This window comes from Oenanthe melanoleuca, chromosome 7, assembly GCF_029582105.1.
Source record: "Oenanthe melanoleuca isolate GR-GAL-2019-014 chromosome 7, OMel1.0, whole genome shotgun sequence".
In the NCBI taxonomy this organism is placed as follows: Eukaryota; Metazoa; Chordata; class Aves; order Passeriformes; family Muscicapidae; genus Oenanthe; species Oenanthe melanoleuca.
In genome coordinates, this window is record NC_079341.1 from 7,522,076 (window position 1) to 7,546,944 (window position 24,869).

At 39.0% G+C, this 24,869-nt stretch overlaps 1 long non-coding RNA gene across 1 annotated transcript; it reads right to left on the reverse strand.

Annotated features, from left to right (window-relative positions):
• Window positions 1–531: 531 nt before the first annotated feature.
• LOC130255285 (uncharacterized) lies at window positions 532–5,698 on the reverse strand. Its single transcript, XR_008840890.1, has 3 exons — window positions 5,295–5,698; window positions 4,811–4,864; window positions 532–4,206 (listed from the first exon to the last, which is right to left on the reverse strand). It is a non-coding gene; the product is annotated as an uncharacterized LOC130255285 (long non-coding RNA).
• Window positions 5,699–24,869: the final 19,171 nt, after the last annotated feature.

Below are 24,869 nucleotides of genomic sequence, written 5' to 3' on the forward strand. Positions count from 1 at the left end.
GAGACCATTCATGTGCAAATCAGCATCTGAAGGTGCAGTTCAGTTTTGTGTTCAGGCCGTAGTGTATTGTGTTAGAAATTTTCACCAAGATACAGCTTTTACACTTAAATTTTTTGTCTTTACTGACTTGTTCTCTTCGCACAGCAGACTGAACATATTGGGATAACAGAGGACCCTCACTTTGTAGTTCTCTCTGTCTGTTTTTTCTGCTCAAGAAGGGAATACATTTCTGGTTATGGTTTTATTACATTTAATAGGCACATTCTTGACCAACCTTTTAGAAAATGTCCTCTGACTGATACTGCAGTTACAACAATGAAGAATACAGAGGGAGGGCTGCTACTGATTTATCTGTGGCTGCTTTGGAATGCTTTAGTTTTAAAAGTTTTCTGCTGTGCCTCAATAGTTTCTTTTTTTTTGTTTGTTTTATTTTGTGTATCTCAGTAGCCATGAATGGTCTCCATATTAACTGTGATACCCTAATCAAATCTTAATTTGATTTTTTGGCTTCTGCTTCCTCCTTCTAAAGGCTACTTTACACATATTGTATTATTCTTTAATAGAAAGATTTGACACAAAAGAGAGAAGATTGAAATGATAAATAAAACGGGTAAGAAAATATCTCTGCAACATGTAGAGATCAGTGTTCACTACCTGCAGGTGCCCCATGCATCACAGCAGGACAGCAGTTTTCACAGAAGCAGTCGCAGCTTTATTTAGGCTGAGGGACAGACCATGCAAGGGCGGCAGGTGCCTAGAAGGGGACTTGTTTACTTCCCAAATTTTCCACTCAGACAAGTGGCTGGATAAACACGAAGGCTTGAAATTCCAGCACTAGGCAAGCATTACAAAAAATAAACATACAGGCAAGGCCTTATGGAGTACATTATGGCAATGGGCTTTGACTGAGGGGCTGCTCCCCTGAGACTGCTCAGGTGCTGCTGTAAATACTGAAGAGGTAACCAGTGATTTTAACCCATTTTTTCCAATCAAGTGTAGTGCTCTTCATTGGTATTTTGTAAGGCCCAAACTGGTTATTAGTTAACAGCAGCTCCAACAATGCCCTGTCCTTGGTGGGCAGACTTGGCAGGAAAGCTATGAGAAAGAGGCTGATATTACTAAACAGTGGTTGCCATGGATTTTTGAGTTCAAGAACAGGGGAAAAAAAACCCTGCAAATTGTGCCGCGTGTTTTAGGATCACCTGGATCTTTGTATCTCAGCCTAACAATTGTTTGTCTGGCCTTGGGGAGGAAGCTCTTTTAGATACCTCAATGTGCCAAATCCCAGTCTGCAGTGAGCCTTCTAAAGCACATGCTCACAGCCAGAATTAGAGCCAGCAGAGAACAGGACAGAGGAAAACAACAGCTTCAAATACAACTCAGAGAAACATGAACAGACCTTCTGCCCAAAGCAGAGGAACTGAAGTATATTTATTCTTCACAGATATTTGTCTAATTCTGCAAACCTCTGATAAAAGCCATTCTGTGGTGTGGAATCTGTTCAGTGCTTACCTATTCTGACAGACACAGTTTTTCCTAATAAAAGTAATCTTCCTTTCCTGCAAAATCTCTATGCCATTCTACCATAAGAATCTTTAGGAAAAAAAATGAAAGTATTCTACTCTATTTCCTTTAAATAAAATACTGTCCCTTTTAACACTTTTTTGTGTTTTTCCCTGGGCCTTAGCAACACCAGAACTGTCCTTCAGCCCTTTTTTGGGCTAATTGCTTACAGGTTCTGACTAATATTGTTCTGACTAATTTATAATTTCAAGGGCGAAACTTGTCAGGGTCATTAAATACATTTCTGGATAGTCCTAAAGCCTGTTGTTTCTCTGTTCTGGCTTGTACTCCTTGCTGATTACCTTTACTATCTGAGTCTTTCTGGTGATGGCAGAGCAAAGGCAGTAATTTATACATCAGCTAACACCAGTGCTTCACAGCAAACACCTCTCCCAGTGCAGAATCCCTGCAGAGCACTGTTTTCTGTGGATCTCCCAGTTCAGACTGAACAGTGCAGGTTTAGCTTTGGCTTCTGCACAGCATTTCCTTGAGGAATTAAACAGTAGACTTACTTACAGTAATGATGTAAATGGGAATTTAGCCAGGGCAGCAAGGTCACTCGCTTCTAAGGTTGCAAAAGACATTTAAATAATACTCTGAACAGCTCTGCATTTTAACTACTTCACTAACATAAAGGGGTGAGCTTGTCACAGCAGAGTCTTTTCACAAGATGAAATCATTATCAGAGGGCAGAAATCATGAACAATATTTGTGTTTGTACTGTAAAGCCAACTCAGGATGAAGTCTCTGCTCTTCAGAAATCACTGACAAAGCACCCTTTGAGTTTATATTCCAGGGTCACAAAGTCACATTGCCAACAACAAGGTAAAGTACTAAATCTTAAAATACTGCTTATAAGCAGTGTTCTGAGTTGTATGTGTGAATTCACTTTGAAAGTGAATGTAGCCCAAGCTTCTTACAAAGAATTTCTTGTTAATATTGTTGGTAATAGAGGGAATGAAGCCCTTTAGGTAAATACCATAATATGGCTGTAAGAAAGTTACCACACAGCTCTGGAAGCTGCATATCAGCAGTTCCTGAGGCTGTGGGTTTCTCAAATGCTTTGAAGACATAAGTGGCCACCGTGGAAAGAAGCATTCCCAGCTCCCAGCTAACATCTGCTGCCTGCTGCTGCACCTCCTGTGCCAACACAAGCACCCACTGCCTTTGTGGGAAACTGGCTGGGGGGAAAAAGTCTGCTTGTAATGGAACCAGGTGATGCATGAATAAATAGTTTAAAATGTTCACAGAAGTGCAGTTCCACTGAGAGCAGGGCAGGACTTTTCTTCAAGAGGTTTTTTTTATGCTCAGAATATGAAGTTTTAATGTTAGACACCCAAAGCTCACTCATCTGTCCCAGAGCCTGTCCCTTGGGCTAGGAGAGCTGCAGCCACACCTAGAACATTCCCAAGAGATATTTGTTTGGTGTGATACCCGAGACAAGTCAGCTCTCATGCAGCAATTCCTGGTTTCTCCTTACACCCTCTTCCTCCTCTCCCAAAATAATAGGTAAATAAACAAATAAAGCAGCAGCCAGCAGTTCAAAGAAAATACTTTCAGACTGATGGCATTAAACTGCTGAGGGTGATTATTCTATTAGCTTCTAAAATGAAAACTGTTAAAGTTTTTTAACATGCAAGGAAGTATCATTATTGGACCCATGACCTTTGTCCTCTGTTGACCTTTCCAGATGCAGCTGTGTAACTAAGAATTAGGTTTATCATTCAAAAACACACATTGCAGCCATCAACTCATCTAAGTTCTTCATGAGAGCAGCAACAAAGGAGTAGGTAGAAGGTGGTGCTCAGAAAAGCAAGAGTTTTTGCCCATTTTTCATACTTTCTTATACTTTCTTATACTGCTAACTCTTTTATTTTAAACCAGCTAAATTATCCCAGCCACAAAGCTGGTTATCAGTTGCTGTTATTGATGCCTCAACTTATGTTTGTTTGCAGTGCTACTTAGTTTATTATATTTTTAGATTCAAGACTGTGATCAAAGCTTTGAATGTCTTGGCTATTTGATTTCCTTTAGTGACCAAAGGAGTTTTCATTTCTTCCTCAAACCACTGAAACAAGCCAACAAACAAACAAACTCTCCAACATTATCTGAGAGGTTATCTCTTTCATTTTTAGTCACTGACTTTACAAATAATAAAGTAACTTGGCTTTCTCATAAAGCCTGCTAGTCAAAAGCAATATATAATTTTCACCAAAGTCAGACAGTTCTGTAATGAAGGTTTGTTCAGGTTTTGTTCAGGCTAAGTTTCCTCTGTCCTTTGAGCTTCCTTGGCCCTACTCTTCTCTTACTTGCAGTCCTAGCTTTTCTATGGAAGAAATACAGGGAAAGTAGGGACATCTTTCACAGTTCTCTTCCTTTTCCACACTGAAAATGAAGTTTAACATAGCAAGAAATTCACCTTATGCATTAAAATTATGTTAAGATAAGTTCTCAGTATGAAAGACAACTAAATCTTGCCGCAGAAGAAGGATCAGAGTGGGTTTGACACCTTGGGCTGTCACTCTGAGCAGGAGCACAAGGACTGTTGGGATCACAGCTGCAAAGACAATGAAGAGCAAGTCCCAGGGCACATCACTTGAGTCTCCTGATTTTTCTTGTGAGCTGCAGATTGCTCCAGTTCCCCTATCACATCAAAGAAGGAAAAGTACCAAAAATATGAACAGTAATGAACAGTGCATGAGCTCTTAGTACAAAGAGACTATTTAAACCCTGAAATATCCCATCCTGAAAAGAGCCATTTTTCACTTGGCATAGCACAAATGAAAGCTGGATTTCTGAGAACTATCACATCTGTAGGAAAGGAACATTTTCATAGTGCTTGCTCCATCAGTCTGTACAGTATGTTATTTCTGGACTGCATATTCTGTGAGTAGACTCAGGATACAGAGACAGTTTATCTTTCCTTTTCTGTGAAATCTACTAGCTGATCTCAAGGATTAAGTGGAAAGAAAAACTCACATCGATTCCAAAATAAAAACCCACTTCTAAATCAACAGGTTTAATGAAGCCAGAAAACCACCCTGAATGCCCACCAGTGCAAATCACCTGGAAGCCATAAATAACAACTTTCCAATAAACCAGCAAAGAATGTTCCAAAAACATTTCAACTTGGAATAATGCAATGTAAGTAGAACACTTAAAAAATAACTAAAGATGGGCTGAGATATACAAATAGTGGAGGTTTCCAGCTGCCCCTCTGAGCTCAGAGGTAAATCAAGCCACTTACACAGTTCAGGTAAAACAATCCAGTAGATCCTGTAGAAATGCTGCAAAGATCTCCCTATAGATAGATAAATATAATACAACCAGGACTGAGACCTCAACTTAGCGATGGATACCAATGCACACACAAACATGTCAAAAAAGGAGAGCTTCCTATTTACATTCAAAAAAACTCAGTTGTTCTTAAATAGTTTTTCAGACAAAATACTGTGTGCTGCATAATATGGAAATCCTGCATCCAGAGAAATACATTTTAAGCACTCTTAGCTCTTTGTTAGGAGAGAAGGAATCTGCAGAGACTCACAGGTGCCGCTCAGGCTGCAAGAGTAGCAAGCAAAAGAACAGCAAAGGGGAACAGGCTCAAAAAAAACATTCCTTAAAGCTTTAAAAGAAAGAAACCCAAGAAGTTCTATGCACAGCACAATGTTGCTAGTTTTTCCCATAATTTTGGGGTTTGGGTTGATCTCCGATGAGTGTTTTTCATCTACCTGCAGCATTCACGTCCCTTTTCCATACGAATCTTCTGGTGCTCAGCCACAGACTCCTCTTCACTGGGATGTTCATGGAGACTCTCTCCTCTTACCAAGTGCTCATCTCAATTAACTCCCTGCAGTGTAACCTCCTGATCCAACAGGGCCAAAACTGACCAAAAGGGTCAAAAGTTATTTGGAAGGGGAGCTGGGGTGAGGGAGACGCACACAGAGAAATTGCAGGAAGTTTCATTTTTCTCATGGAACCAACGTAGAAATCAATTCTCTCCTTTTGTATAACTCCCTCCTAGGCAATCATGCCAAGTGGGAGAGGCAGCTCAGCTGCTGTGCTTTTTCCCTGTACTCTCACACTGGGCCACCTGCAGTTCCAGGGATGGAAGAGGATCCTGATGATCATACACAAATGCACAGGGACAAGAATCTCACATTAGGACCCTGCTGACTTATTGACTTAAAATATATACCAAAAAATGAAATCTAGCATATTCAGTCTAGGTTATTGTTCTAAATAAGAATAATTAGAAAATGACAGAGAGGAGGCTTCTTGCAGGCACATCAAATGGGCATGAAAGATTACTAAAATTTCATAAATGTTTTATTACACTAATTATTGAAAAGGTGTTCAACCAGAGATGACCCAAAAACTCTACATGTGCAACACGACAGAACACACCACAGAGACTAAGTTTGACTCTGGGCAACAGTTAGATTTGACTCTGGGTTTTTACTCTAAGCTTTGATTTTTTATTTTTGTAGAAGATCCTTTTTAGCTTTAATTTTTATTCCTGTGATTATCAGTTGAAGGTTTATAGAACTGATATTAATTTCCTGTAGATTTACTGAAGTCTTATCAATTTCTTCTGTAAGAGTTTGCTTTAGCATCTGCTGTTCTTACTTTCATCTGTTTTGACCTCTGTTGTTGTTTTAATTACTATCTTACTAGTTTGCTCCAAATTCACAGGACCTAGAGCCTTACACCAATACATTTTTTTCTTTAAAAAATATCAAAGCATTAGCAAGAAGGAAAATATGGATGGCATCCGGGAACTGTTTTGTTTCTGTTTTAATTTCCACAAAAAATCAGGCTCTGGACCTCATGTGTATGGTTCTCATAGGCGAGGTGCAGCTTGCCCAAGCAAAGCCCTGGCAGGAATAGTGAATTTTGCTGTTTCCAATCCTGCACACTTCTCCCATCCCCAAGTGCTTGCTGATCAAACAGAATGCAAGAGACTGAAGGGTTCACAGCTACTTGGGATCCAGCCTGAAATGTGGAACAAGCCATTGTGCTCAGGTTAATGTGCTAAATATTCATTACAAGAAAGCAGACCTGAGCAGGACAAGTAGGCTGCCTTCATTAAGGAATCTAAAAATGCAGTTGTTTTATCTTTTTTTTAAAGAGATTCAAGAGTTACACAGAAATCACATCTAGACTAGTGCAAATGTGGCTCTCATAGAAATAAAGTTTAAAATATTAACAGCTTAAGAGAACTCATAAAACTAAAACTTTTAATAAATTATATGTTACAAATTTTTTTTCTTCATAGGAAAAAAAAAAATCTGTCTGCTTAACAATAGGGATTAAGTTGATTTTTCCTAACATTTTACTGAAATAATCACTTTAATTGTCATTATCCTTTAAGTTTCATAATAACTACAGGCTCACATCTATAGAATTTAGTAAGAATGAAATCAGCAGGGTTCCAAGGAAATGATCTTGGGATCTTTAGGTGTTGCTATTTCTCAAGAAATTAGAAGAATAAGAAATTCCATAGCAAACACTCAATTCAAAATGATAAACTGAAAAGCCTACCTTTTTATTAGATCCAGTCAACACTAATTATTTCTTAAGTAGAATCTGAGTGGTACAAAGCAGCTTTTTTTTATCTTGTATTCATTTTCCAAATTCAACTTGACTATTCATTAATGAGATCACACTGCAAAGAATGAAATGTGAACCAAGCCATTGTGCAAGTTTGCTAATCCTATATTTACTGACTGCCCACAAAAAGGTTATGTTTTCATGTTCATAAAGGAAAATCGGTGTAAATGAAAGAAATATCTGTTTAAGGGATGAAAAACTTGAGTATTAGAAATCTGGAAAAATGAACAATTCAAAAATGCTGAAGTGCCCTCTAGGAAGGTATTACTGAGACAGATTCTAAAAAGGGGGTGTTTCTGGGGGCTATTTTTTGTAAAACAATAGTGAAATAAGACTACAATGTTCATATTGCAGATCAGAGGGGTTGAAAAGTACAGGCAAATATTGGTCCAAGTTTTTAGAGGGAAAAAGGTTATTATTGCTTTTTGGTAAAGCCTGTCTTGGAATACAGGGGGTGTCTGCTGTTTAAATAGAGCACAAACATCATCTGGGGTAAAGGGGGGGTGTGTGTGGTCACTGGCACAAGAGATGAGAGTCAGTACCAGGCTTGTTTGGGCCAGTAAGGCCAAATATATATCCCAGATATGGCACAGGGGGGACACTGCAAATATATTTGTCTCTTTTCTTGGCATACTGATGGAGACAAAATCCATCTTAAAAGCCATTACTGGAGGCTCAGCTTTACGAATTTTATGGCTTTGAGGGTTACAAACCAAAAGGTAACAACATCAGAAAAAAAACCAACCAAAACCCAGGCTGATTTCCCATCCACCCTCATGCCCCCAGTTCTGAGAGCAATAATATTTGTCATTTGAGATTATGGGCTTTGGAGAAATAGGGTTTGTTAACCCAAAGTGTTTCATTTGCTCAGTTTGTAAGTCCCTCGTGCATGGGGCAAAAACCAAACAACCCCACAAAACAGCTGTGTTTGCATTTAAACAAACATTAATTGATTGAAGTAATGAGTAACCTCCTCAAAAAATAGTTTGGAAAGTTCACAGCATCATTCAAATGTTTGTAGACCATTAGAAATTAACCAATTTAATTTTTTTATGTACTCTTTTGCTACAACTGTATCTGGAAGCAAGGAGTGGAAGGCACACCACGCTTGTGTGTAATGGTTAGAAATAAAAGATGTACAAGTTAAACACTCTGAAAGGCTTTCCTGACAGTAAATCTACCTTCAGCCTCCAGTTTCCAGAGGACACAGTTACACTTGTGCTCTTAGAGAGAGGGAAAACACTGCAGAAGTAGCCTGGCAAGTGGCCTGTGCTTGTGCTGTTACTGCACCTCCTGCAAATGCACTGACACAGCCCACAGGTGTGGGAGCAGATTTTGGGATTTACAGCATATTCTCTTCAGAGACACATGGCAAGTCCCAGCTGACAGCTTAGGGAAGCTCAGCAGGAATGGCTGGGAAGGAAACACAGCACCCATCACTAATGTAACACAGCCTCAGGGCTGTCCTCAGCCAGAGGAAATGAAAAGATGGAAAGGTAGAACACATTTTAGACATGTCAATGGTATATTCCATAAAACAAGCCAAGAATGTCTTACTTTCTCAAGTATTATTCTTGTGGTGACAGATATCACTGCTGGGACAGAGTTTTCTACCACTTATTCCATTAAAATATTTCAACAGTGTATACTGTTGCCCTCTGAAAGCAACTGGCTACTTTGAAAGAGGAAATGCAACTTTTGGGACTATTTGGTTTTTAAATTATCTAATTTTATAATCATTTCAGCCAAAAGAAGTTACTAGAAAACTGTCTGACATTTATTTACATTAAGTTTCATGCCCGTAATTAAATTATATTCCTACAACACTTGAGCCAATTACTTCTGAGTTTTTCTATAGAAATTATAATTAATGCAAATTGATCCTTTGAGCACCCCATAAATACAATACAGGGTGATGTTCCATAGCAAAAAATGTATTTCATTCAGTATTTTGCCCTGTCTGTAGTTTAAGCAATATCAACTCCCAGCTGGGAGGCAGCCAGAGAAATCAGGGACTCTCTGCAATGCATCAACATGCTCAGAAACCACTGAGATGGTGGCAGCCAAGTCCAAAGCATATACCTCATTAATTAATACCACATTTGTGGACTGTACACTGATTTGCAAAATAAAGTAGATAATCAGGACCAGATGATGTACAGAGAGGATTTCTCATTTCCTTAGTTTAATTTTTCTAAAACACTAGGGCAGACAGTACTGCTTGAAAGGATAAAAAGAAGCAATTCCAATCGAAGTTAGTTTGCAATAATGGAAGTTTAGTGCACTAAATAAGTATTTCCCCCCAAATCAAGCCCTGAGTGTACCTCCATAAAGCTGCATGTGCAGGGAAGGTAGAGCAGCAGGCCAAGGGACACTGTTAATCAACCAAATCCAGTCAGAGAAACTGTTCACTTTGCCAGAGAAGTTGTTCCTACAATACCAGATGCAGTTCTAGTGTGTTGATTTTTACTAGTCCAAAGAAGATCTGGATTTTTTCTTAGTGTCTCTCTGTTCAGAACTTTAATAGGACTAAAGTTACAAACTACAAGACCCAGTCCTTCCACATGAGTTCAACAACATAAAGTTAGTTTAATTCAATTTAGTGGGACAATTCAGATGCATTAGGAATTACTTACATACACATTTACAAAAATCAGAGACTTCTGTATCCTTTCAGAGAGTGGAAATGAGAGTGGGAGAACAGACAGAAATTTCATGTCAAGGAGGCAGGTACCACAGATTCCCAACCAGCTTCTGGTTTTCCAACACCACATAAGGGGAAGGGGTTCCAAAAGGTGAAGCACGTGCTACTGGTGTATAAAACTTGATGACATCCTTTATCTCCCCAAATTCCTGAGCTCCTAGATCTACCAGAAAAGCCAACTGGACAGCAGTTCAGCTGCCTGTGCCTACAGCCACATTGAAGATGACAAACAAACCCTGCTGAAGCCCATGACGTCAATCAGATGAGAAGCTGGGCAGAGAGGACCCTTCTGCTGAGCAAAAGTCTCAGCTGAACAAACTGACTTGATCTCCCTTGGATCCTGCCTGTGGCATGTAACAACAATTCAAGGTACTCAGGCACCTAATTGTATTTGTACTTTGTATTTGCTAAGGCTGTGTGGCTTAGGAGAATTTATGGCTTTGGAACACCAATGAGTACCTAGAGATGCTTTTTTCACATTTTCCATGATAAATATACTTCTCTATCTCCAAGCATATGGAATGAAGCCTCCTCAGAGTCATGGCAAGTATAGGACACCTTACACCCCTGGGCTGCACTGTCTCCAAGGAACACACACATTACCTAACACAGCAGGAGCTGTTATCTACTGCAGGAGATCCTGACAAGGAGCTAAGGCATGCAAAAGCAGTGGGAAGCTCAAACCATTAAATTCTAAGAGAGAAATTATATCACACATCCACAAACCTGAAAGAGAGGCTGCCACCAAAAGGATGAGGACTCCTGCTCCATGGCACTGAAATGATGTATAGTTTGATAAAAATCTTTCTGCATCCTTAGGGAAGCTGGCATAAGATGTCACTGCAATATTTCAGAGGTCAAGGAATTAATGACTCATAAATTATGAACAATTGGGAAAAAAACCCAACTCCTTGAAGAGCCTTATCCTGTGTCAGAGACTTACTAAAGACCTGTTTCTTGAGATTATTTGGGTAACTGTTGGCTTTACTACACAATTTGGGGATTTTCTGCTGGAGAATTAAGGATCCTGCTGAGAAACTTATTCCATGTGTCATATGGCTGAAAAGCTTTTAAACCTACAGTCTTTAAAAAAATATGAGAAAAAATAGCTGTTCTATATTTTTTTAAAGGATTAGGGAAATCTTGTACTAGGTGACAAAGGCCTCTTACTGCATATCCAGCTGGAGGCACCAGTGCTTGGATGAGCAGCAATGCCTCCAAGCACACTGTTGATGTTTAAATACGTAGGGTTTGCTTTCACATCTGTAGAAACTAAAACAATCCAAATTTATAATCACAAACTTACATAGTAGACAAATAGTGCTAGATTCAAATTATCACATGAAATTAGACAGTTTTGAGGCCATGTATCTCAAAGATTAAAGCTAAAATCATGATCCATAACTACTTACACTACTGAGAATGCTGATCTTGCATGGGACAATAATGTTGCTGTGAACAGTATACCAAAGCAGTTTAATCTTTTTTAGCTTTTAGATTTTTCACACATGGTTTTTAAATTCATATTTTGCCATGTGAAATGTCTTTTAGTAAATGAAAGCTGAAAAACATGCCAAACTTTGCCTTAATTCTAAGAACATATTCTCCAGATCGAAATCATATGATGTGAGGGTCATTTTTATTCCTTAACCATTACTTGTGGTCATTGAACCAGTGTCACAAGTCCCAGCAGTTCTCTCTGCTCTCAGTACCTAAAGTGAGAAAGCTGACACAGCACATAAGCTGTGGCTTGGATTGCTTACAAAAGGGGGATCTTTCATGCTTAGCAATCCTCACTTGTGCAGAGAAAGGACAGTTTGACTAACCACAAAAAACAAAACAACTATTGAGTAATGCTCAGTCTTCATTTTAGTGTTCCCCTGTCCCATTTTAACATGGATTTTTTTTTTCCCAGTCTTTCCATTACCCAGTTTTCTTACCTTGCTTAATGATTTTGCTAAAGAATGGATCACACAGTAGGTAAAGTAAGGGATGGTTCTGTTATTTCAGTGGAATATATTCCCACAAAGGCCTCTGGAGCCACTGAAAGGACCACAACAAGAAACACAGACAATCCTTAATAGTTTGCATCCTATAAAGCACACCTTGTGCTGTGTGGTCTCATCCTGCAGAAGCCATCTATAAAAGCAACTTTTGTCCAGGATAAAATCTACTTTTGGAAAAAAAAAAAAAAAAAAAAAAACAAAAAAAAAAAAAAAAAAAAAAAAAAAAAAAAAAAAAAAAAAAAAAAACACAAAAAAAAACAAAAACAAAAAAAAAACCGCTGTAAAATAATTGAGAGAAAGCATGAAGTGGGTCTTTTACTGAGTGTTTCTATCTTTAATTTGTGATCTGTACTAACTGTATGACTAATAAAAAATATACATTTTTTTAATTTAAAAAATGTATTTTAAAAATTACACTGTGTTTGAATTCTAAAGAGGAAAGACATTCAGAGATTAACAGCATATACACCTCTCAAACTGCACTTGGCTAAATTAAACTAATCACAAAAGTAGCTTTAGAGTGTCTGGGACCATTACAAAACAGGAAAAGCATTTCCTTCCTCCAGCTCCCCAGAGCTGGCTTCCTTCATGGGATAACATATATTTCATAGGGCAGGGCATGGAAGCAGCTCTCCTGCCCTCAGCAACACCACGTAGCCATCCTGACCCAAAATCCATTGTCCATTGTGAAGGAGAAAATAAAAAAAAGGAAAAGAAAAAGAAAAATGCAGAGCAGGCAAATTCACCCCATCCACCACTGAAGGACAGTGAGGGAATGTTGATTTCCACTAGGCTCTAGTTGCTAGAAACAATTCGAATTTTCAAGATTTTCTGTCCCTTACTACAGAAATTAGACCTCAGATAGAGCCACTGAGGAGTGACACATGGGAGAAGTGGACTGTACAATGGGGGTTAATGGAATATATGTTATTGCCCTTGGATTTGACTCCATCAAGTCTTTCAGTTTGAACAAACATGTCAGTCTGAAGGCAGACAGAGTTATCTCCTTAGTTACTCTACTTTTATTTCTCTTCCCTAAACACCTCTCTTGGCCTGGAAAGAAATTCATCTTGCTAAAGAATTGAGAGTCTATAAGCAGAAAAAGAAAATATGGAGGTTTAAAGTAAAACTATAAAACAGAAATGTTAACAGCACTGAGTTACAAAGAGGTAGATGCTAAAAAGAAATATTTATTTGTTGGTCCTGACTGGGATTTTACCTGAGATGGAGGTTTGGGAGGAGAGAGGATTCCTTGTTCTGAGAGGAGCCTTTGCCCATGTCAGTCACACAAGCAGGAAGACACAGTTATTTATCTGCAAGAGCTGATATCCTTCATCTGGCTGCTACCAGTGCAACAGCAGCCTGGAAAGCAAAATACTTCTGCTGCCTCAGCTCCTGACCACAAGGAGCTGGAGTATAAAAGAAAAAAAAAATTGCCTTAGTTTTCTTCTTGGACATAATCAGGACCTAATTCCATCTAAAAGCCATCAAGTCTAAAGAGCCCTTTAGAAAGGGCTGGGAGGCAAAGGTAACAGTGAAAACCAACTGCACTCACCTCTTGTCCTAGGGAGGCACACAGCTTCTTGAAAAACTAAGGCTCAAATGGGTAGTTTAGTGTAAACTCATCACAGAAGTGAAGCCAATTTAACAGTCAGTTCATACATGTTTTGGACTGAGCATGAGTTTCAAAAGCAAAATGTTCACAACCAGCCTTCTGCAAGTAATGTGCAGAAACAGCAATTTCACAGACAGAACTAAGAGTCCCACAGGACAGGAGGGCCACTGTCACCAGGGTGACAAACTGTACACAGTTACACCAAGTGATCCCAGACAAGCTGTTCTATGATCCAATCAACACAAATAAAATAATATTATTTTTTTACTTGTTAGCACTAAACTATTCCTTTGAGGAAGAAGCAAATTGTCTAATATGTGGATAAAAAAATTAGGGTTATCTATGTCCAACAGCTGTTTCTACTGACAGAGTCTTACAGTAAAAATATTGGGGTTTTTTAGTATGAGTAATCCCATCTCTGCTTTTAATTAAGTATTCTAGTTGTATCATAAGGATGGCAAACAACCTCTTCAGACAGCTTAGTCCATAAATAAAAGACAACAGGTCTATTTTTTCAAAAAAACAGCAAAAAGGATCCTGAGAGGCAAAATTATAAAATATAGGATTAGATCACCCAGACACTTCAACTGAAATACTTGGAGATACATCAGACAATAATCACACTGCAGTTTCACAGCAGTTAAGATGTAAAGATGACTGCTTTTACAATTCTCTGCAAAAAGAAGAAGGAATTGGCAATAATTCTTCTTCTGAAACAGCAAACCATATTTTCTTTCTGGCAAGCAGCTGAATTATTAATGTTTGTAAAGTATGTCAAGATCTATCAATAGAAAGTGTACCAGGAGAGGAAAACACATCACCACCCATGTGTTACAGAGACCTCTGTTAACTTCATTCCTTTGAAATCCAGTTTGAATTAAGAGCTACATAAAACTTTGATGTAAAGCAAATAATTGTTCTGCTTAAAATACAAGCTAGTTTTGTGCTTTGAAGATGTGTGGCAGTAAAGAGAGGGAAGTCACAAATGATTTCCATGGGAAACATATGACTCCACTGCACTCCTATCATAGCTCAGACATCTCCTCCTGGGTCTTCTGATTACACTGTGAAAGGATGTGAAACCTCAGAAGTATTATTTCTTGTATATTTTTACATGTCATGAGCACAATGAATTTGCTTGCTCCCAGGGGCAAATCACAGAGCATGCTTATTGCTAGACTCAGAACACACTAAACTCAGGTTTTGATCTATTAAAATAGACTATTTACAGCAAAGATTTCCTTTTGGAAGAAACTTCCCTTTTAAAATATCAATTTTTTTTGCACTTGTAGAGTTTGATGGTACCTATATGCTCAGATGAGGTTGCACCATTATGCATGGTGCACACATTGTGGCTTTGGAACTAAAGTGCAAAACTTATCTAACATAACCCATTTTCCTTCAAACATGTAGGTCTTCACCAGAGAGAAACACCAAATTCATCTGAGAAACCCACATCCCCTGTTTGCAGAGGCACAGGTATTTTTGGGAGTTATTAAAAAAATTGCATTTCTGATGCTACAGTAAAATAAACTGAGTAAAAAATAATTCACCAAAAGCTAGAGAAAATGCCCAACTTTAGCAGAATATAGGTAAGCAGATTTATTCTTACAGCTCTTTAGGCAGATAGAATAGAATTTTACATACCTCACTGGATTCTGTCCTGTTCCAGTCCATTTTGCACCACTCACCTCTCAAAGTGTCCAAACATCTTTGCAACATCTTCTTACTCAGAGCATCTTGGCAATACACATCCCTTCCACAATTGCTGCCTGCCATCCCTGCCTTTCTGGCAAGTGTCTACATCATTAAAAAATGACTTTTGGCCCAAAATACCATTTCTACAAACCAAATTTTTAATCAAAATTTCCTTTGAGAATCCCTTCTTATCTTAGAATCTGAAGTTACTTGAAACTAATATTATACATATATTTATGACTCATTAAATATTAACCTTCCCTTTTAAGTTGTTCTGGTTTTAATTTTTAAGCCTCTTTTGGGAAAAAAAGTGACTTCTTTGAAAGAGTGCAAACAAGAGGTAGGAGTTCATTCTAGACCACATGCAAGGTGAAAGAGTGCATTAGCTCTTTTCAAGGGCAAAAATAGAGATCATGTGAGGAATGTGCTAACTTTCCACAGATAGCCAAGGGACAGTGATTTAAGTTCCTGATTGTATTTCTGTTTTTCCAAGGATAGGGGAAAGAGAAGGACTTCAAGGAAATGAAACTGTCCAATTACAAGTATCAGCATAATTACATTTGCAATATCTGTGCTGAAAAACATTTTCTTTCTAAGGACAGAAAGAACAGCAACGTTCTAACAAGTGACCCCGAGGTAGAGGGCACCACATGAATTTTCTGGTTCACACAAAATTAATGTTTTGGAGTTGACAGATCCTCATATTCCAAGGCACAGTAAGTCCTCCTGATGCTGCAGACACTGGAGCAGGCTGTTCAGTGGCTAAGGCATCCTTGCTAGTCACAACCTTGGAAAAAACAGATGAATCTGCTCTCCAGCACAATCTCCTATATCAGTGGCTGCATGGAAGACATTTATTTAATGGCTGAGGTGAAGTTCATTTTGTAAATTAAGCACAGACCTGGTACACTGCAGATGGTGTTCTACATTGCTGACCTGATAACCACATCTTTTCAATGTGCATAGAAACGTTTTACTGTGCCCTGGATCTCTCTTTAAGGAAGAATTTCTACTATTTTGTCAGTAAATTAGTATTGAAGCCTAACAAAATATAGTCAGGACTACTGATTTTCCTTCAAATTAGCTTAAAATTTTCCAGTTATAGCTACACTATGACAGGACTGTGGCCCCAGAACTGAGCCTGAGTCACTCTGTGTTTAGAGATGGAGTGTGCCAGGGAGGATGGAGGAGAATGTGGGGATTGTGTGGGCAGGAGCTCTGAGACATTTCTTAACAAATCCCTTTAAAGTGCTACCACTTATGTGGAAGCTCAGAGAAGGAAAAAGCTCAAGCTTGGATATCAAGCTAAAGATGTCCAGCAGGTCTGAATTTCAAAGTAACTTTTAAAGGTGGCTGACTCCCAGTTTATAGAGCCTTTGTATTCACTCTGTTTGAGGTCAGGACAGCTGAAATTTCTACCTTCTTGGTAGTTTTTAGGTAGAAGTTACCAGAATCCAACAATTATCTGTTGTTTTTCTGCAAATGTGATGAATAACAACAACCTGTTCTCAAAACATGGGAGCTTCTTTTCAGTGTTGGTTATTGCAGAAAATTTTTCTTGTGTCCACTCCTACACCTCAGCCAGTCAACAGGACCCAGACTGCTTGGAAAACTTAAATTTTCATTTAGATTTTTCACTCAACTTAAACTGTGCAGCCTTCCTGGCTTTTGTTTAACTCAGGAAACACAGCCAATAATGAGCACTGTTACAAGCAAAGTAAGAACTCATTATTTGAGTTGGAGTGCCACAAGACTTAAATCACTCTAGTAATTGTTTCCTATCATTCCTTATGTGTGAAGCCTAACTTAGAAAAGAAACTTGAACTTGCAAAAAATTTTAAACTCCTAGCAAGTAGATTCTATTTTACCTCAAAGCAACAAAGCAAAAAATACTTAAGAGTGACACATTATTGTATTCTACAAGATCAGTTTTGTGACTTGGTAGTCAGAATTCAGGTTTGTGATATTTAATGTAATTCAAAATATGTATTAGTAGTAATAAACCTGTCTGACAATAAAACCATACATTTCTTGACCCTGTGAGAAGAATTTGTAGTCTGCAGTTAGAAAAGTGGACTTTTACTCTGTGATCAGCTGTAATTGTCACTCTAATAATACTTTACCAGTAAGACAAGCAAGGATTTTAGTTCCTTCTTAATTCTAAAGTTAATAGTCTATGCAGAGAATCTGTATAAAGTGCTTGATGCAATCATTTAAAATGAAAGTTTACTTGAAAATATAAAGGTTTAGGCTTCAAATCAATAGACTTATCACATTTGTGGTGTTCAACCTTTAAGTTTATATCCTTCTCATTCTAATAATAAACACTTGCAGAATCAAAAAATGAAATCGAGTGGTAAAGGTAATATTTATTTTATCTTTGGAATGCTGGAAGATTCTGTACAGATTTTTCCCCATTTTCATTAAACACTGTTTGATGTGTTTACATCATATCTGAGTGATTTCAGTGTTTACACCTAAGGGTGTTTGATTTTCCAGGCATCCAGAACCACTGGCATGTACAGTTTGAATAAAAAGATGTTTCACACAGCAGAATAAAGCTAAAGCAGGTCAAAGCAAGGCACATCTCCATACAGAAGCACAGTGTGTGTTGGTAAGGGACTTTCTTACTAGGAGACAAAAAGGCTGTCACCACTTAGGAATTTCATGAGCACCTTTGCTAAAAGAATCAGAAACAACTGCAAGATACTGTAAAATAATTACCTTTACCAGTGTTTCTGTCCAACAGAAGGTCCTGTTTGAAGCTTCCAACCAAGTTTCAATGCTTAAAGAACTTCTCAAGGAACAAATGCAGCAGTTTCGAGAGCACAGTTGTATTTTTTTCCCCCCCCCATTAAAAAAAGATACAGGTACAATGTCAAATGTCCTCCATCAGCTTCTCAGAGCCTAAAGCAGGAATATGTTCAGCCCAGCTGTGGCAAGGCTCCAGCAGTGGTAGGAGGAAAGCTTTGTCCTGCCTGCCAAGAATGTCAGCGATGGGGAGCAGCGAGCTGAACTTTGCCTTACATAGTGGCTGACAAGGCCAGAGGTCTGCACAGCTTTCATATTTTCATTTGGCTTTACTTGCTTACAGAACTGTTAACTCTGTGGGAATCCAGGGGAGAAAAAAAGCTTTCATTGTAACTAACTAATTCATACTAAGTAGTAAGAGGTTGGCTTTCACTCTGGTACCCAGCTACAACAGAATTCTTCTAACATACCTTCTCAAAAAGACTTCCCACACACGCCACATACTGTCTGATAGGGTGACTTATTCATCTCTTAACCTAAAGAGCCCTAATTTGTCAGAAAAACACAAGAGAAAACCCCACATGACACATCCCACATTTGTATTTCACTGCTGAAGTTTGTAATCTTGCTCGTGAACAGCTGAGGGAACATGGGAGCCCCCAAACCTTTAACAGCTATTTTCTTATTACCTTTACCAAAGGACAACTTATGTATTCTGGGAAGAGTTTTATTTTCTTAATTTCTTGGTTTGTTGCTATTCTGGCGCCTTGATGTGACATAATGCTCATTCTTTGCATTTCATTTCCATAAACCTTTTATCCCTCTAAAATACAAAAGAGTGGGATGGGGTTATTGCAGTAAGGAAGCTTTGGTGTGAATTTGGTTTAAATCACAGAACAGCTTCAAACAAAATACACAGATTTTCCTCTTCACTGTAGTCAAGAAAAACAAGCAAGTTGTTCGGGATCTGACATTTCCTAACATTTTAATGTTCTACTTTGCAGAGTTATTCTTGCTTAGAGAGAACTTTGTATAAGGCTCAGTATTTTGTCTTTCCCAAAATCTATTTTGGAGTGCGTGTTCTTTTGTTGTTAATTTTTTGTTGTTTTTTGCCAAAACATCCAAGTGCTTGAGGCTGAGTGAGACCCATGTGTTTGGGATGTTTTTCACCTACCCAAATGTCTCTTTTCCCCCAGTTCAGTCACTGAATCAATATCGAGTTCCACTGACTAATGGACACTTCACATTAGGTCTAGATCATGGACTGAAGCTGCAAAGGCATTTTGGACTCTGACTCTCACATGAACAACAGGAATCACTCCCTCACTGAGAACCGTGCTGATTATTTTACACTGTTTCAGTAAGCACTGCACTATCAGGTTGGATTCTTTCCACCTCTCATTCCCAGCCCCTCCCTGCAAAGGAAATACCATGAAATTCTTTTCCAGAGGAACATGTTTGATTTCACAGATACTGGAAGCTGCCCACACAGGTTCTTTCTTTTTCACTCCATGCACGGAATGGAGTGAACATGTCAAGAGGCATCAGAAAGCTGAGGTATGGAACAAGCAGGCTGTAGCAGCTACCTGTAACTGGAGGCCAAAGTGTTTTCCCACAGAACACCACCAAATCAGGATTCTTCCCAGGGAAGGTCTTCACACACTATGAGCCAGTTACCCAGGGAGATAGCAGGACAGTGGGGAGAGGGGATCTGTGCAGAATTCAGTGTGAATAAAGAAAGGGGATTTAAACTACTAAACTTTCTATCTAGTGAGTTTTGTTTCCTTTTTAGTTCTAATCAGTATATTTATAGCAAAGGCAACAAGAATATTGCTTGCTGCTCATGAAGCTGTATTTCTCCTAAGACAGAGTGAACATGAGTGGTGCACCCCTGACTGCAGATTAAACAAGAGCTTCTCACACACACCCTGTATTTTAAGGTAGTTAAATCCTACCTTTCTCATCATACTTAAGTTCACACTTACACTGTCAGTTCAAATTTCCAGCCTTACAGCTGACCTCTGACTGTTGTATCTTTTCTTAACAATGTCAAATGAGTAACTGCAACCAGAACCCCAATCCTAAAAATACATACAAGTTGGTATTAGTAGCCTTGAGAAGATTGCCAACCCTCCTACCTGCATGCAAAGTTAGTTTTACTAACTAATACGGTTCAGAGTTGACCCTGCCATGGTTGTATTTCATGGATTTCAGCTGTCTTTAATTCAAATTAACTGTCTCACAAGAATTAAAGTTGTCAAAGAGCACCACAGATAACTCTCTTCAGCAGGAGCACCTTTAGTGAACACTGTATCCTTTTGACTGAGTTCTCTCACTAAATGTTTTCCCATACTTACTAATGAGTGATTCATTAATGGAATTACTATATAGTCACAGATAAAGGAAGAAAGGAAAACTATTACTAAGAAACATGTGATACCATGAGTCTTAAAATACTCTTGGAGATAGGTCTGAACTATTTGCTGGCTAAAAAAACTGCTGAATCATGCCCTTAGACACATACCAAAAATAGCATTGCATTTGGCAAAGCACACACAGGCTATTAATGTTCCCTATTGTTCCAACATGCTGATTAGCTGGTGGCCACAAAGGATGAGAAAGCATTTTCCTACCTTTTCTGTCTCCTTGAGAGAAAGAACAACAAATACATTTTTTCCTGCAGTAGTTCTCCCTTTCACGATATCAGGTTTTAACAGAAAGTTCCCAAAACTTTTTCAAAGCATTCTGTGAGCTCTCTGCTCTGCATTTAACACACCTCAGCAAAGGTGTGCCTTTTTATTCAGCTAGAAGTGATGGGTAGCAGATGTCATCCATCTCCCAGTTGTACTCCTTCCTGGTGAAACTGATTTTCTCAGTACATGATCTGTAAGTTATTTCTTAGAACAAAGGGGAGCAAAGAACATTTCTTGGTCACTTAAAGACTGTATTAATGTGAGGAAAGTCATTCTCTCTGAGGTCTAAGAAAAAGTGACTGCTTAATGCCCTTAATGAGGAGGGAAAGGTTTTAAAAAGTTGAAAAGCTCCAGCTGGAGTTAATTATGTTCTCTAAGAGGCTTTGTAATTACTGTGTACCCTGGCCCTCAGCATCACGTAGGTGGAGGACAGACAAGAGCTGCCTTCTGAGTTTCTCTGTGTGCCTCATTACCCTTATTCCTTGCGGCCTGGTGACAGAGCCCTAGACTGAAGTCCTGGGTTTATCAGCAGCAAGGGTGCCATGCAGGCTGCTGGGCTGAACTTGGACACATGTCTGAGGTGGCTGGACACCCCTCTCCCAGCAGCACAAATCCCACCCTCTTTCCAGCCCTGTGCCAGTGTGCAGGGCCTTTTGCTTTTGGCCCTGCTGTAACACTACTGCTGCCAGCCTCACCCTGGGAGTGGTTAAGGATAGGGATAGAGATAAGGAAAGGAACAAGTCAGGTAGAGCAGCCCCTCATCAGAAGTGCCAGGGGACAGGCAATGCAAAATTGTATAAGGAGGAAGGGAAGACATATTTTCCCTGCTCAGTGTGGGAGTGTTATTCCCACCTCTCTGTCTGACTTGACCTCTCCACAGTGGCAAATTGCCATCCATGCAGTATCTGACTATTTAAAACATCTTGGTGTTTTTAAGAAAAACTGAAAGTCTATTACCATTTAACCATCTGCTCCTTTACACAAGGGTTTAGGTATCACATAAAGAAACAGTCTCATGCCATTTTTAATATGAGTGGGGCAAGAAAAACATCTGTGGTGCCACAGCGACTTGAAGTTGCAGCTCTTGCATTTTACCTTAACTCACCTATCATGATGTAAATTTTCCTGCAAATAAAATCCATCTTTGAAAAGCAAAATAATCTCTAGGCAGGACTAGTGGGCAGCCCTGCTCTCCAGTCTCTGTGGAAGGCAGCTCATCCAGAAAGCAGACGGTGGTGTTTCCAGAGTTTCCTTTACAGAACTGTAACTTGTGGGAGGCTGGGCAGATGGGGTCTGTTGAAGAGACAGACTGAGTTAATTTGCTGCTTTAGCAAAAATTTTTTAGGAAAAGCTGCTGTATCCACATGGTATAGGGGGTTATAGGTACTTTGTGCTACATATTACTTCTATACAGAATGAACCCTCCACACATAATAATCACAGTTAACTTTGTGCTATGTATTTCTCAGAAGTTCATGACTAACTCATTTAGCACAGCTCTAATTAGGTAATTCTTCTTGGTCTCTGCTTGATAGGCTGCTCTTTTTCCTGAAATCCCTAAAAATGTTTTGCTTCATGATCCTAGTTTTTTAGATTTCAACAGCAAGTAACTGAGACTTTCAGAATTCAGAAATGGTGATCCCCTGCAGTCACTGAGCCTGAGACACAATCAATCTGTAATAATTAGCTTCCAGTCAGTGTCAGTAGGCTGTCTTATTCCAGGTCACTTCAGAGGCAGCAGGAGGATCCAGAGGCAATTTACTGCAGGGCATCAAGTGATGCTTCAGAGTAAGGGACCCAGGAATAAACTGAAGGTCTGAAGTGTGCAACGATTTAAATGACTCAAAGAGAGGTAATCCCATGAAACCAGTAATCCTTATTCTGCAGCATGTCCCGTGTCACACACTCCTGTTGTGCTGCTGTACTTCCTTTTATCAGCCCAGTCTCCCATGCCTCTTCTTTTATCAGTCTTACTTTGCTTATTTGCGAAACCCAATCAGACCTGTCTTGTTCACTTCAAACTAATGCTTGTACTTTAGCCTCCAGAACTGGCTTACTATCCCCATCCTGTTGTTTTGTGATTGTAGCCAAATTTCTGGCATAATTTATTTCGAATGATGCAACTTACGAATCACTGAGTCATCCTCAAGCACATCTAATAATGCCTTGTATCACTTCCTCAGGATGGATTTGAGAAACTGGTCTTTCCCTTTTTATTAACAGTGTCATTCCTAGATGTAAGCAAAGGTAGATGAATAAAAACACACTGTAAGAATTGACACAGTCAATACTACTGAAGTGAGATATTCCTTACTATTTTATCCCTTAAACTTTTACTCAGTAACAGCAGCAATATATAATGACTAAATAGTTTTTAATGTATATAACAAGAAGCAGGAAAGCATGCTAATATCCTCCTATTCTAAAGTATTAGCAAGGAGGATTAGAATTGCCTTTTTTTTACTGATTCTGTCTCTTAATAAAGAGAATTAGAAGACCAAAATGGTAAAAATCATTCTCTGAATATGTATTTTTGTTAATTCAGTACAACATTACAACATTTGCTTGTTGTCCTCTCCTAATGTGCAGGTTCTTGGAATTTATAATAGTGTAAGGAGATCTCCACAGAGTTACCTCAAGTGATGCTGAAGTTCCTAAGAAATGTTGCACACGTTCAGTAAACTACAGAAATAACAGTTGCTGTTGCCTTGATCATCATGTTTGGCACCAGGTCACAAAGCTAGTCCATAAAAACCACTGAGAACCCTGCTGGGTACCCCCAGTTGGGTGCCCTCTTTATCCCTCTTTTCTGGCGTTAGTCAATGCATACAAAGTTATCTTGAGCAAATATGTGACACACTGGAAATGTACAGACTCAGAAATCAGCATCTATCCTGAACACACAGGCACAGCTTGCTTGGTGTGCAGCTCTGTGGATGTAGAAGAACGTGGTGAGGGTTGAGGAGAATCCTGACCTGTGCTTCAGGATTTGAGAGGATTTGCCAGAAAGTGCTCACATGATCTTCTAGCACTTCTGTTTCCAAGTTCTGATACTGATCTAACCTCTGTCCTCTGTGACCAAATGGGAAATGCCAACTAGATAGTAGAGAAAATATGAAAAAGTACAAAATCAGCCTGAAGTTACAGCTTTCTGCTGAACATCCAGCTATCAGCCTTGGTCTCTTCTGTTTGCTCTGTTCCATTTAGATAAGACAACATTTAGATTTTATGACAGTTAAGCAGATAAAATGAAACTGTACATTCCTATATAGCCCCAAACTTCAACTGATAACCTGTACTAAAAACCCAAGTAAATAAACCAAGTTACTATTTTCTTACTGAAAATTTCCTCTCTATTAGCAAAGCAGAACTGGACAAGAATTCATTATTTGTGGAGGGAGAACAGACCTAAGCAATCACCTGAAGAAAAGGAAAATCTCTGTTCTTTTCTAATCAGGTTGCTTGTGGTGTGAAACCAAAGACTAGCCCCCTCAGGTCTGATTCTTCTATTCACAAAGTCTGTTCCTCCTTGTGTCCACACAGTCACAAAAAATTAAAGAAAATACAGGAAACAAACAGTGGGAGAACAGTTTCTTTTCCCTTTTTTGGCTAAGATAAGCCTAATGACACAGATTCAGGGGAAGGAATTTAAGGTGATGAGATGCATTTTGTTCTTTTGTAGCAACTGAGAATTTTGCATGGAGGCTGTTGGTATCTGCCAGCATCAGCCACTAATCAGAGTGAGAGGAAAACAAAAAAGCCAAAGCATGACTTCTCTGACAACTGAAAATCCCTGACAAGGCTACCCTCTGATAGCAAAGGCATTAAAAGTATAGTTAAAGCTCCTTGATGTGTGCAAGACAAAAATGGCTTTATAATAAGGTATAAGAGAAACATTGTCTTAAAATGAAGTAAATTAAGGCTCCCTAACATATACCAAATTTCTTGGTATTACAGAGGGGGAAGAAACTTTTCCAAAGACATTAAAGAGACATTCTTCTACAAAACATATCTCCCTGGAGAAACATTTCTCCAAGTTCCCCACTGTGTGCAGGGGTGGGAGAGTTGCACACCATCCATTCAGTCCACAGGTACCTTGAGATTATGCTACTGAAATCTGCAGGGGGTTTGTGCAAAGCAGCTGTGTCTGTGCTTAGACAGCCACTAAGGAAGCTCCACAGCCTGGGTGGGCTGCTTGGTGTCTCTTGGGTCCCCAGCTGTGTCAC